A 14,316-nucleotide genomic window follows, 5' to 3' on the forward strand; every position below is an offset into this window, starting at 1 on the left:
CTGACACAAAATCAAACAATATTTGATCATTTAACTTCAACTGAACAGCGACAGGTTTTGGTAGGCAGTAGACTCAGCAGACTTTAAAACGGTAGCCTAGAAGCTACTGTTATAGCCAGCATCAGTCAGCATCATAACATTAATGGCGTTAGTCATGAATCCTGTAACATATTATATCATATAACAGCGATGGCTTATTCCAAGACGATCTGCATGGATATATAACCACCCAGAAAAACTCAGAATGTGAGTGATAAAGTTCATTAATTGTGTGAAACTTTTTATTAGTTATCCATTGCAGCATCGCCTATATTAGGCTGTTATGCTAGCTCAGCCTTTAAATATGTTGTTATTTTGGTCATGTGGACTTGATTAAACGGGTAAAGATAATTCATAAACTGCTTATTTCTTACATGACTGAAGCAGTAGCCTAGGTTCAACAGTGGTGTTTGAGGTTGCTGTGTTAAGTTGTTGTGTGTGATCGCTAAACTATTAGGATCAAATCAGTTTATTTTGACATATGGGAGTTAGCCTACGTGACCTGTAACGTTAGCCTATAGCACAAAAGCCTATTCTGTTTTCATTTATTAGCATTTGTTGTGATTATATAATCAAATGACACACATGATAACTTGAAATAGAAGGACAGAAGATAGGTGATTGATGTCCACAAGCATGAATTTCACGAGACAAATTAGAACAAACTGTTCCGGTAAAAATAATCTTGCCATGTTTAAAATGCTGCACTTTTTCCCTTCATAGCCTGTCTCTGGCAATTCATTTTTGGATGACTGTAGTTGTATTTTAGCCTACGTCTTCGTAGACAGTAGGCTACACCATTAGGCTATCTTGAGAATAAAAGACTTCACAGCTGCTAACGATCATCCTCCACAACCACGAGAATAGGTAGGCTAAACGGTCGTTCGTTGCCTTTTTGCTTCTTATTGTAAAACCAACTGTTAGGGCCTACACAAGTGGTCGGCATCCCGGTCAATATTTGATATTAAAATTTCAATTTTGAAGCTATTTGTAACTATGTGTAGCCTATGCAACCCGACTGTTGTAGGCTTGCCTACCACTCTCTGCAGTGCCTTGCCAACCATTCTTGCCTACCACTCTAGTTGTAAACAAACGGTCACATGACATTATGACGTAGGTGCAAAACCTTAATAAGGACCAAGCATAACGTGTTCATTTTTTTAATCGCGTGCCACCAAAGATTTCTAATTTTACACCGTCACTTGTTCTGTTATCAACGATTCTCTTTGGCTGCTAATATTCTGACCCTTTGATGCACCGTTTCTTGTCCTCAAACTGACACAGACACTTCCTAGTAGGCTAGGCTTGTCTGCCTTCCTCCTGCAGATAATAAACACTAACGCAGTTCTGATATCCCGGTCGGCTGAATGGGCGTTTTACTTAAAAAATAAATAAAAAAAAACTCCCTGTCGTCTCAGTCAACATGGAATTAAAATATCACTGAAACACCTCAAATTTAAGATATGATCTATGACATGGGTCTGTAACAGGTGGCCTGAGCGTAATGATAATTGGTGAAGTATTCCTTTAACATGTCCTTCATTTAACTCAATGTTTAGATTCAAGAACAAAATTATTTCCCCCCACTTTTTAAATTAAAATGTACATTTCTGGTAGAATGTCATTGTCCCTGATACGCTTATCCAGAGCAACTTGCATAAAATTAATTACAAATCTTTTGTACATCTGTAGAGACCCTTTATGCTCTGCTTCTACGATGAGTGACTCTCAGGAGAGAGAGGAGGCTGCAGGTCGCAGTGATGCACTAAGACCAGAGTCTGCAGCACACACCAGTGGGACCATGAAGAATGATGAGGACATGGATGATGAAGTCACAACATCAGCCTCTGATGCAGAGTGAGTGAAGAAATCAAATAAACACACAACAGGACATGTGGTGTGGATGTGTGGTAATCAGAGGTGGAAAGTAATGAATTACATTTACTCACGTTACTGTATTGAGTAGTTTTTTTTTTTGCGTATTTTGTATTTTTTAAGTAGTTTTTAAAATCTATAATTTTATTTTTACTTGATCACAAATCCCATTTGTTACTGAGTTACAGCAGCACAATAATTAGCGTCCCACTAGATTAGATTAGATTGAACTTTATTGTCATTGTGCAGAGTAAAGGAAAGAGACAACGAAATGCAGTTTGTCTCTAACAATCGCGTGCTCTGTATTTTCTCTTTCTTGTGCAAACAAAATGTGTGCAAATAGCCTGCGTAATTCTGCTCCATAAAGTTGAACAAACGCATGTGGTAATTGTATAGATACTGTAAATAGAAATAGCCTACTGTCATGCAGTTTATGGGGTAGGCCAACTTGGAATGAACTTACACACGGGAGATTCTTTCTCTAGTCGTAGCTGAGCAGAGTTGGTTGTAACGTGTCATTAATCACGTTACAGTTCCTACAGTGTGCGAGCAAAGATATTCAGAATTCTGGGAGGGCGACAAGAATATTGGCAAAAAAATAGAATTCATCGGAGTAGGCTGTTTGTTACTACTGAGTGGGAAACAGTGCACAACTAACTAGCTAATGACTAGTCTGATGTCAATCACACCAGAAATTGATTCCAAAAAAATATGTTAGGCTATAGGCTACAAGCTAGGACTGCCACTGTTTTCAGTGTGAAGAAGTGTGCTTGCCCTGGTCCGGTCACCAACGTGAGCAGACAGTGGCATACGCTATGCTGAACCTGGCTTGATCCAGGCATTGTAACAGTGCCTTTCATTGTTGGAGCAGTGGCATTATCTCAAAAGCTCTAGGAGAGGGCTATTCAACTACTGGCTTGCGGGTTGAATGCGGTTCGTTGAATTTTACCTTTGGCCTGCCTTCGAATTTAGCTTCTATGACTGAGATCAAATCAATAAAATAAAATGACAGCAGTGATTGGCTGCAAAAATAAACTAGACTGCATTTCCGGCGGGAACTGTGAAAGTGTGCTTGCCCTGGTCCGGTCACCAACGTGAGCTGACAGTGACATACGCTATGCTGAACCTGGCTTGATCCAAGCATTCTAACAGTGCCTTTCAGTGTTGGAGCAGTGAATGCGGTTCGTTGGATTTTACCTGTGGCCTGCCTTCGAATTTAGCTTCTATGACTAAAATCAAATCAATAAAATAAAACAACAGCAGTGATTGGCTGCAAAAATAAATAATGTCACGTGTCTTGCACCTCTCAAACTGGGCTATCAGGTAACCTAGAGAAAAATTTGAAATTATGAAATATGACTAAGGCATTAAAATGCTGCTTGTTTGTCAGGATACTTTTTCACTGATTTATTTAAAAAATATGAGCTATGAGTGTGAATGTTATATATTCCATCCCCTAATTCTGTTTTACTGGTTTATTTGACAAATAATCTATATGGATTTGCTCTATAAAGACCTTATGTCTGTTTGGGATTGTTTTGAGAGCCTATTGATGTATCTCAGAATAAAGGAATATCCACAACATTAGTGATGTTTTTTTTTGTGTGTGAATGTATTTTACAACTCATTGAATGTAGCTGGATACTCATGAACGCATGTCTCTAATAGCCACAATAGGACTAATTTTAGCAACACCGTATTTTGTGTGGCCCATAATGACCCAGCGGATCATGAAAATGTGCCAAAATTCACATTCCTTGCTTGTTGTTGGTACATTAATCCCAGATTGCCACTTCATTGTTCATTTCAATGGGGAAACGCCTGTTTCTTAAATGGCTTGCTGAATGCTAATTTCTAGGGTTAAAGTTACATGAATGGTTGGGTTTGTGAGTGCTTTGATAGTATTTTCGACCTGTGGTGTTACTGGGTAGGCCTGTCAAACTCGATTCCTTTTGAGGATCCGGGTTATTCACTAAACTGATCCGGGTTGAACGAGTCACTTGAGTCAGTATTGCTAAATCGCAAAGAAATTCAATCCTATGTTCAAGCAGTGCAGTGGGGTGCTTCATTTCGTTAAGTGCCTTCTCATGTTGGATGTGGATCCTCCATGATTTGAAACCAGGTTTTTGCAGTACTTGCATTTAGCCTTTAGAGTTTTGCTCTCCTGGTCAAAGTGCATCCACACATTGTTCATCTTTTTGGTGCTCATGTTCAGAAACTTTGATCTTATTGACAGAGAGGGTAGCCTATATTATAATAATTAATTATTTGTTGTTGTTTTGTTAACAATAGAAAAGTTTGCCTAGGTCTAATGCTACTCTGCTACAATGTTTATTACCACTACTATACTAATAGTAGGCTACTAGGAATCTATTCTAATAAGTATTATAGGCTGCTAATACTAGGCAACTAATACTACTATTAATCATAGCTATACTGTTAGGTAGCCTAATATAATATCATATAATATAATTTAATATAAAATAGCCTAATATAATAGCATCAAAACCTCCACCCACTCACGGGAAAGAAAGCAGTTTGAGCCAGACTGTTTATTTATTGTCTTAACCTAGCCTAAGCAATTGACTTTCAATGTAGACATAGATACAGGAACGTAGAAATGCCCTGCAGTGAATAAATTATTATTATTGTTATTATTATTGTTATTATTATTACTACTACTACTACTATTCTCATTAGGCCTATTATTATTATCACCTTGACACGAGTAGAAACTAGGCTACTCGCTCGTCTACAGATCCACTCATGACAATGTAGCCAGCTGATTCGACTGACTCGCACTCATAACAACATAACGTAACCGGTCCGCCCGGCTGATCCAAATGACCCAGGTAGACTAGCCTAGGCTACTCAAGCAAATCCATACAGAGCTTGCAATGTTTCGGACTGTCTTCTGCGACCTAATTGCATTTTAAAGTAGGCTATGCGTGCAGAATATATGTTATTTCAGAAGTGAAAGCATGGCTTTTGTTGTGGATTTTCTTTTAACCTTGACGAGGAGTTACTCGCTCCTCTAAAGATCCACTCATGACAACGTAGCAGGCTGATTCGGCTGACTCGCACTCATAACAACAACGTAACCGGCCCGCCTGGCTGATCCGACTGACCCAGGTAGGCTAGCCTACTCTCCATACAGAGCTTGCAATGTTTCGGACTGTCTTTGCGACCTAATTGCATTTTAAAGTAGGCTATGCGTGCAGAACATATGTTATTTTAGAAGTGAAAGCATGGCTTTTGTTGTGGATTTGTTTTTCACCTTAACGAGGAGTTACTCGCTGCTCTAAAGATCCACTCATGACAACGTAGCCGGCTGATTCGGCTGACTCGCACTCATAACAACGTAACCGGCCCGCCCGGCTGATTCGACTGACCCGGGTAGATACTCAAGCATGAGCGTGCAGTTCGGACTGTCTGCACGACCTAATTGCATTTTAATATGCTACATCTATACACCAAATCTAATTATGTCTAGGCTACATGCAGAAAATTTAATGATATTTCAGAAGTGAAAGAATAGCTTTTGTTGTGGAATTGTTTTTCACCTCGAGGAGGAGCTACTTGCTATCGCAGATCCACTCATGACAACGTAGCCGGCTGATTCGACTGACTCGTACTCAACGTAGCCTAACCGGCCGGCTGATCCGACTAACCCGGATTGCTACTCAGCCGCTCCAATCTGAGTCCCATGGTCTGTGAGTCTGCAATGTTTCCGGCTCTGCGGGAAGTTAACCAGTTATCTCGGACTGCCTGCTCACTCAGTCGCTTGAGTTGATTTGTGGAGTTGTGGTTGCCTACGAAATTGTTACATTTTTGGCAGCTACGATGGCTAGGGCTAGGAGGCTAGCTAATGTTGCAAGAGGTTTGTGTGTGGCGCTTTTATATCGTTTTAGATTGAATTGTAGTAGGACTCAACTGATCCGAGTTAATGATAGAGACTTGCGACTCATGGGTTAATTTAAAGACACGGGTGAAAGATCCGAGTGAGTCACGACTCAAACACCTTTACTACTGGGTCATTCTACGAAACCGGTGCCTTTTGCGTCCGGTCCATTTCATGAGCTCTCAACAATGTACAAATGTGTCAAAATGTATTTCAAAGGATCAAACCTGTTAATTTAAGTGTTATGAATTACATAATGCATATTTCAATATCATTGTAAATATAAATCCTACACTTTTTAGTCATTTTTACCAAGGACATGGCCAATTTCCCCATGTCCGGAAAGTCATATGGAATTCACACCTAACATATTAATTTAAAAAAATCATTTTTTAACCAAAGTTTCATTAATGTCATGATTAAAAGTATGCTCTTGATACTATACTATATGTTTTCTTTAAATAAAAGTATGATTTCCCATACAAAAATCATGATTAATGCCGGTCCCGTAGTTTTACATACCACCCCATAACGCTTACATGTTCTGGCTATTACAAAGACACGGTTTCTTTAAGTGACATCACAGACAGCAGATGACATCACTCAAACCCTTGCAGGAGCCAAGGTCTCAAGCAGGCAAGTTCCCACACAATTTGATATGCTTTATTTGCTCTTTTTGGTAGTTAGATAGGGTCCGTTAAGCTTAACCTTACCACCCCATAACGTATAATAGATAGGGAAACTGTAATGTAAAGTGAAGGAAATTTTAAACTGAATGGTATATTTGCTAGCTTAGCTAGTCAATAACAGTGCTAGCTGCAGTCATTCTGAGGTGAAATTTACCACCCCGTAACATACCACCCCATAACACTTTGTATCGTTATGGGGTGGTAAGGGGAATGTAGAGGGAGTGGTAAGGGGAATGTAGAGTGGTTGTCATTGCCATTTAGATTACACAATTCATAAATACAATTCATATTATATTTATATATAGTTTTACATACTGTGATGACTGGGGAAACCTCTGTTCTTTCTGCAGTGAGCCCTTAGCAACGAGTCCATAGCAACCAGCTAATCTGTTGAATGCTGGTTCCTCAGTATGCATTGGTCACTGTTAATATTTTATGACTATATTGTATGCCAATGTTAGCCTGCTGGAGACTATTGTGGTGAGAAATAATTATTAAACAGCTTAACTAGTTGTGATGGACTTGTTGCGAAGGGCTAACTACAGGCAGAACGGAGGTTTCTGCGGTCATCACAGCAAATTAATGCATTTCAAAATGTGAGAGTACTTAGCTTTTTTGTGTATCTAGTGACAACCCAGTCATGAACTCTCTCTTTCTGTCTCTCTCAACTTGGCACACACACCTAATCAGTGTAAATAATTATGATAATTTTCATAATTTGCAGACAATTATGGCTCCAATGATCAATGCTGAACGACAGCGACTGTTCCGTGCTCGCCGCAATGCAGACCCAGAGAGGAGGCAGCAGTATCTAGAGATGGAGCAGCAAAGATGGAGACGAGATGTCGAAAGAGGGAAGAAGTTGTTGATCAAAGATCTGAGTGAGAGGGACCAACGACAGTTAAGGAAAAATTGGAAGGAACAGAATGAAAAGAGAAAGCAGGCAAAGGATGAAGGCTTTTGACACCCCTCCTGAGAGTCCCGAGATTTTCCAGCCAGGATCTGCAGAGAGGCAACAGGCAGGACCTTCAAGGTAGTGTTTAGTTAGGAATAATTAAGTGAAAAGAAGCCTAGTTCAGATAGAACTAGCTCAACATTGACGCAAAATGACATTATGACACTGGGTTCTATTGTTTTAGGCAACTTCAGCAAGGGAGGCAACAGGTCAGGAAGCACTGAGAAAATCTTAAGAAAGAAGTTGAGCTATTAACCAAATTGCTAGAGAAGGAAAAAAAGCGAGCTGAAAAATTCAGAAAAAGATGTTCTCGCCTACGTACAAAGGAATCTCCACGTTCTCGAGGGAATAAGTTTACTAAAACACAGTAACAAACAACAAAAATCAAATTGTTTTACATTCCGGCTGAAGCTGTGGACCAAGCTGTACTCAACATGCCAGGCCAGATTCCCGCTGTACCAGCTATAATGAAGTGCCACCAAGTGGTGACAATCAGTCCAGGAGATGTCATGTACAGGGAGGTCAGCTGTATGTGCTCCACAAGAAAGCAGCTGAATTGTGAGTGCTTTTCAACTCTCCATTTCAATTTTACCAAGCCAGCCCAGAAAGCTCCAAATGCCCAAAATGTGAGACAAGAGGCCATTGATTGGGAGAAAGAAAATCTCATTGGGAAGTGGTGCGTGATCAAATATGATGATGACCTGTATCCAGGTATCATCTTGGACATTGATGAAACCTACTCCCAAGTGAAATGCATGTGCAAGGTTAGGGGTGGTGAAAATAAATTTTTCTGGCCTATCACTGATGATATTCTCTGGTACCTCTTTGACAATGTCTTGGAAATCATTGAACCGCCACAACCTGTGACATCCCATCACGTTGGAATCCAGAAGGATGTATGGAAGCGGCTTACCAAGATCTAGGCCTAATCATTTAGTTATGTGAGGCTGCTCTTGGCTGAATATATTCCAGCAATAACAGCAATTATATTCCAGGTAACAGCATATCTTTGCTTAATGACCAAATTACTGAATTACTTCAACTTATTGTACACAATTATCTCAAATGTCCCATGTGTTTGCGTTTTTTAATATGTTGAGCCTGTTCCTACAAATGTTGGCATTGTCAAATGTGCAATGATATGTGATAAATACAATTGTTTTCTTGTCAATGGTTATGAACATTTCAAAACTAAAATGTACTTTATCTTTTTCAATGATTCTCAAATGTCCCATGTGTTTGTGTTTTTTAATATGTTGAGCCTGTTCCTACAAATTTTGGCATTGTCAAATGTGCAATGATATGTGACAAATACAATTGTTTTCTTGTCAATGGTTATGAACATTTCAAAACTAAAACTGTACTTTATCTTTTTTAATGTACCCAATTGTATGATCATTATATTTCACAATTGAATGTACTCAATCTTCTGAAATCTATCCATGTTGAATGTACCCAGTATTTCATGACATCATTTTGCATTTTAAACTTTATATCAATAAATATGTTTATATATACTTTGGATCTTGCCTTATTACGACATTAACTGTCCACACATATGTCCAGAATTAATCAAATTATTATTAAATTATGGAAACAAACAAAATGAACCACCCCGTAACAGGATTTACCACCCTGTAACATGTGTGTGTGTTTTTTTTTTTTAAATACTAGAGAGGGAGTGAAATAGCCCATAAATAAATGTTTGATCATAGTGTGATGAAGTGGGCCTATTTACACATGTAACTTTAATTTGACAATAGGGAGTAAAATAGCCAATATTGTTCAAAACATCAACCAATGGGCATGCGGAATTCATAGTTTGAAGATTAGAATCTAAACTCTGCAAATCTCCCATTAAAAAACAAACCTATAACTTTTAATGTCAAATTAAGGACATTTTTATGACAGGAAAACATGAAATGTTCTGAATTCAATTTATGCATTATGTCTAAAATGGAGCGCATCTTGTCCGTTACGTGGTGTTAAAAAAAAAGATACCTGGGCCGTGGAAATGCATGGATTCCAGTTGCTGCTACTGGAAGAAACTGGAATCCATGCATTTCCACTGAATTATTTTTGGAATCTGACCCCTTTTTAACAGAGATAGCTGTTTATTGTCCCTAGGTTTACAGAAACACCTATTCATATTAATACGTATGGAGTGCTGCCGACCACTGTTCATTATGGCCCAGAATGCCTTGCATGTTTTTACAACAAAACAACACAGTAAAACCTAAATGCCCGTAAACATATGCATTTGCATTCTTGTAACATTTTTAATAATACTCTCCCATCATGATATTTAACAATAATGAAAAATTTAATTTGAATACCGTCAATGTGAAAATAACTGTACTACGTCAGCTATAAATAGCTAATATTCTCCTTGCTACTTCAGTTTGTAAGTCCATACTATCCCATGGCAGAGCAAGGATTTCATGATTGGGCAAGGTTGCCCGGAGACATTGTGGCTGCCCAGAGACATTGTGCATACTTGGAAGGCATTGTGATAGATGTACCAGTACAACTGCAGATGTGGAAGGTGATAGTTACCAAATATGGGTGGGTGGTTTGCCAAATGCTGGAAACTTTTGGAATGTTTTCTCTTTTTTTAGCTTATGCACCCTCACATTGGAGTCCCGAGTTCAAATACAAAATTTGGTATCGATATGTGACAGTGTTCCTGAGATATGGACGACTTCCTGTTTCGGAGCTTCACCACCGATTTCGTTTGGCTGTGACGGGCAAACGCTTTCGAAAATCCAAAATCCTTCTGGTAACTTTTGTGAGGCTTGGTCCAAGGATAATGTACATCAAGTTTCGTGGCGTTCGGACCAAATTTGTGACCTGTGAAAATTTAGTTTCGCTTTCTGTTCAATCCAATATGCCGGATGAACGACACGCCCACCTGACGTCATCTTCGCGACCAACTTACACCGGTACTGACCGGACGTTTTAAAGTTGGAACGGTGTCTCTGTCTCAAAGGGCCTAGGCGCTAGAGCTGACAAAAAATGAGGGAGACGGGAAAAATAATAAAACTCTGCAAGCACACTTAATAATAATAATAATAATAATAATAATAATAATAATAATAATAATAAAACTTAAGAAGAACAATAAGTATGCTGCTTTGCAAGCACACTTAATAAGTGTGCTGCTTTCAGCAAGCACATTTAATAAAACTTAAGAAGAACAATAAGTGTGCTGCTTTGCAAGCACACTTAATTACAGAAGGAACGCAACTCGCAAGCGCATTTCACTCAAAGCAGTTCAAAGTTTTGTGCATGTCACCATTCAACATTGTGAAGGAGGGTGCGCAAGCTAGGCAGAAGCGCTTCCATAAAGGTCTCTTTCAAAATGCCCTGTTACAATTGGAGCTGCTTCCGATTGTTGAATATTTAGAAAGTAGCCTACATGACGGCATTTTTGAGCTAGTGAGAGAGTCCGATTTTTGGCTTCTGGTAGTAACTTGCTAATTAACTAAAGCAAGACTTGAGTTAAAATTTGAAAAGAAAAATATAAAGGCAAGTGGCAGGCGAGGCTAGAGTTGAAGGGATATTGTGTCCTGTTGCTGTAAAGGAGCCCAATCGCCTATTTCTCAGTTGTGTAATAAAAGCTGTATCATCATGCAGTGGTTGAAGTTTGCCAGGGCGGATAAGCATATAGTTGTAAAGGGCATGAATAAAAAAGGCAAAAAACGTCCTTTGCCGAACCCAAAATTTAAATAATAATTTTATCTTAACAAAATAACTCTAAATATCAGTGGTATATGGGATATTGTAGAAATTTCACTTAAATTGCAACCGCAACATGACGACAAACGACAACGATGCCTTTGAATGTAGCACAACAAAATGTTTAAACAGCTGGACAAATGATTTAGCTAATTGATTATAGCCTGTACACCAGCAATTGTTGAACATTTACCTGTACATTGACAGTAGCCCAGCCTAACAAACAGATGTTGCAAAAGACGCAATTAATCAGAAATAAATAATGTAATCTGCATCGCTTTATTTAACAAACTGCAAGCAACAAGAGGGTCGAGTTCGCTGCGAGGCCAAACCCAAGAGCAGAGCCTAAAATTTGTCGATAGGCTATGGTAACGAGTGTGTGCCTGGAAAGATGATAGAAGATATGCTTTCTGAATAGCACAAATGTTCTTCCCAATTGTTTCCATAAAATAGGCTAAGTCAAAGACAGAAAACTAAGTCTTATAATGACATAATGGTATAGTATTTTTTCCATTTAGGATGTGCGGGTGAGGGATAAGGCTTTCATGGTGGACCACACACTTTTTCTTGAGTCAGGAACTCTGCACATAGGCTTATACCGTCCATAGCAGCTCCAGCGAAGACGGCTTTGGTCATCCCATCTTACCCTCCCCCCCACTTCCTGCCTGTAGCCTATGAAGACCTGCGTGGAGTAAAATGACTTCTTGCCGTTTTGGGACATTAAGCCTTTTCATGTTAAGCCCCCCTCCCCCACCCCCTTCTTTCACAAGCAGGAGCACGGGGCACAAAGTAACACTTTTTGGCTCATAAAGCAGGTTGGAAAAAGATTCCAGGTCCAGGCAAAAAATGATAATTTATTATTAGGGGCTAAACCAACATCAAACATCAGGGTGTGGTGAAGCCTGGTGAGCTGACACGCGTTGGTGTTTTTTAATGGTTTAGCCCCTAATAATAAATGATCATTTTTTGCATCCTACTGAGAGCCTGGACCTGGAATCTTTTTACAAACTGCTTTATGAACTTTTAACCCTTCCAAGAGCACCAGAGGAGACAAGGGATACCTGTAGCGCTCCAGCTCCCCTTTTGTCTTAACACTTTTTGGCTTTGGCTAAATATTTCTAAAATCATTTGAGTTTCACTAGTCATTTGTGTTAACAAGCAACATACATATCTCTGTTACAAATGTGCACTGGAAGTTTAGGACCTACTGTTCTTGTACAATTCCACCGAGAGTGGCTATAGGTGAAATGTTACAACCTGCGGGGTTAGTTGTAACTCATGCAAAACGCTGTTTTTAATTTAATTAATTCAATAAATGTATCTGAATGTGTATGATAGTGTAATAGGCTCTATGCACGTAAGTAGAACTTTCGCTGCGATGTCAAATGACACGGGTACGCTACTTCCGCCAGCTTCCAGTACGTTCTGTTTGCAATGGCGGACTCTGGCAGACAGGCGAAATAATGGGGGTTCACTCTTTATTACGACATCCCGTTATTACGACAACCCTCTTTTACGACATACCGTTATTATGACATGCCTATATTTAGATATGCCATACTCCGATTTTTTTTAGTACCGCTATTCCGACATTACCAATCCTCATTTTCAATAAATCTCTGCAATTCCTGTATCCTATCAAATTCCAACATCCTAGATGCATGGATGAGCTGTAGTCTAGTCATGTCATCTGCACCTGCAGCTACATCAACAATCCACCCGCCATCCACTCCAAACAATGTTTTTCCCAATAATTGATATCGGCACACATTTCAGTCAAAGCCTCAGGTGATTTTAAACTGGCCATGTGAATAAATGTTACACATTATGTAAAACACAGGTAACTCTCATTTTATTCTCTAAGCTCTCAAGGGAAAACGGTCGGAAGCTCCATGCATCAAACAAACTCTGTGTGTGCAGGCCACCTATATTAATTAATTAACGGCCGTCAATCAATGGCCAATTCGCAAAAGGCGGGTAATTCTTATGCCAGAAAGTAACCTAAGCCACTTCAGTGAACGTTCAAATAACCCCCAGAGTTCAGTGTCCATCAGGGTGTTCAAACTGGATGTGCGATATATTCAAGTTGCTTATTGCATTTTAGAGGACAATGATAAAGCCATGTGCAACGCATTTTGGCTTGCCAGCAGGTTGGATAAACTCAATTTACTAGGCTACACAATAATGTAGGCTAGGAATATATCTTTTATATGTCATGTGTGCAGTTGTTGAATTGCACATAACATGTCTGCATATTTATTTAGTCATCTTTCTCTCGACTCTAGGCTAGCGCATGCATTATTATGGCCCTATAATTGTGCAAAGACAGGTGGGATATCCAACGCTCCTTTTACAGTAAACCACTTCACAATGAACGTTCAAATAACCCCCAGAGTTCAGTGTCCATCAGTCCCAACATTTAGAAGCATAGCCTAATCAAAAAGTCCAAGCGTGAATTGGGTGTGTTTTGATTTTGAGAGAGACTGGAGAAGGGCCGTATGTCTCACAGCAACTGTAATAACCTTGTTTCTTGAAGGCTATCCTTACCTCCAGATATCCACATCTAATGAGGGTCGGCGACTATCCAATACCCAATACTATTTGCAATACCCTCGATATACATATTGTTGGAAAGCTTAGTTTATGGCCGTTCGTGTGAGTACAATAACTTCATTTTGTAAACTTCATTTTACTAAAACGACTGTTGTCTTATCTTTTTTTATTCAAAACAATTTGTAGGTATCCATACTCAAGTCTAATTACCACCAGACACAAATAATCATCACCTAGGTTAAATCCTCTCTCTCTCTCCAAAATCTCTTCCTCTGAGATGCATGCGCTATAGGCTATAATTTAGGCTACCTGACATTTCAAATGTGACTCTCTAATCAACTTTTTAGCTCTTAAACACGGAAAATACACTGTTCAACGGAGCTGGTGTGTGTGAGGTGCACTCTTGGACTCCTTGTGACACTAACCTTTCGGTTGAAGTTATTGTGCGTAGGCTATTATAGAATCCAATCCTGTTGCCCCTGCTATTTATCAATGTAGCCTTTTATTGTTTTTTGCCATGAATCATCTGAGCTGTGATGAAATTGTGTTGTTTAAAGTTGGGATTA

General features: G+C 39.2%; 1 pseudogene; it reads left to right on the forward strand.

Annotated features, from left to right (window-relative positions):
* The first annotated feature begins 1,756 nt into the window (after positions 1–1,756).
* The window catches only part of LOC125297753, a 130,350-nt pseudogene continuing 117,790 nt past the window's right edge, over positions 1,757–14,316 (forward strand).

This window comes from Alosa alosa, chromosome 7, assembly GCF_017589495.1.
Source record: "Alosa alosa isolate M-15738 ecotype Scorff River chromosome 7, AALO_Geno_1.1, whole genome shotgun sequence".
In the NCBI taxonomy this organism is placed as follows: Eukaryota; Metazoa; Chordata; class Actinopteri; order Clupeiformes; family Clupeidae; genus Alosa; species Alosa alosa.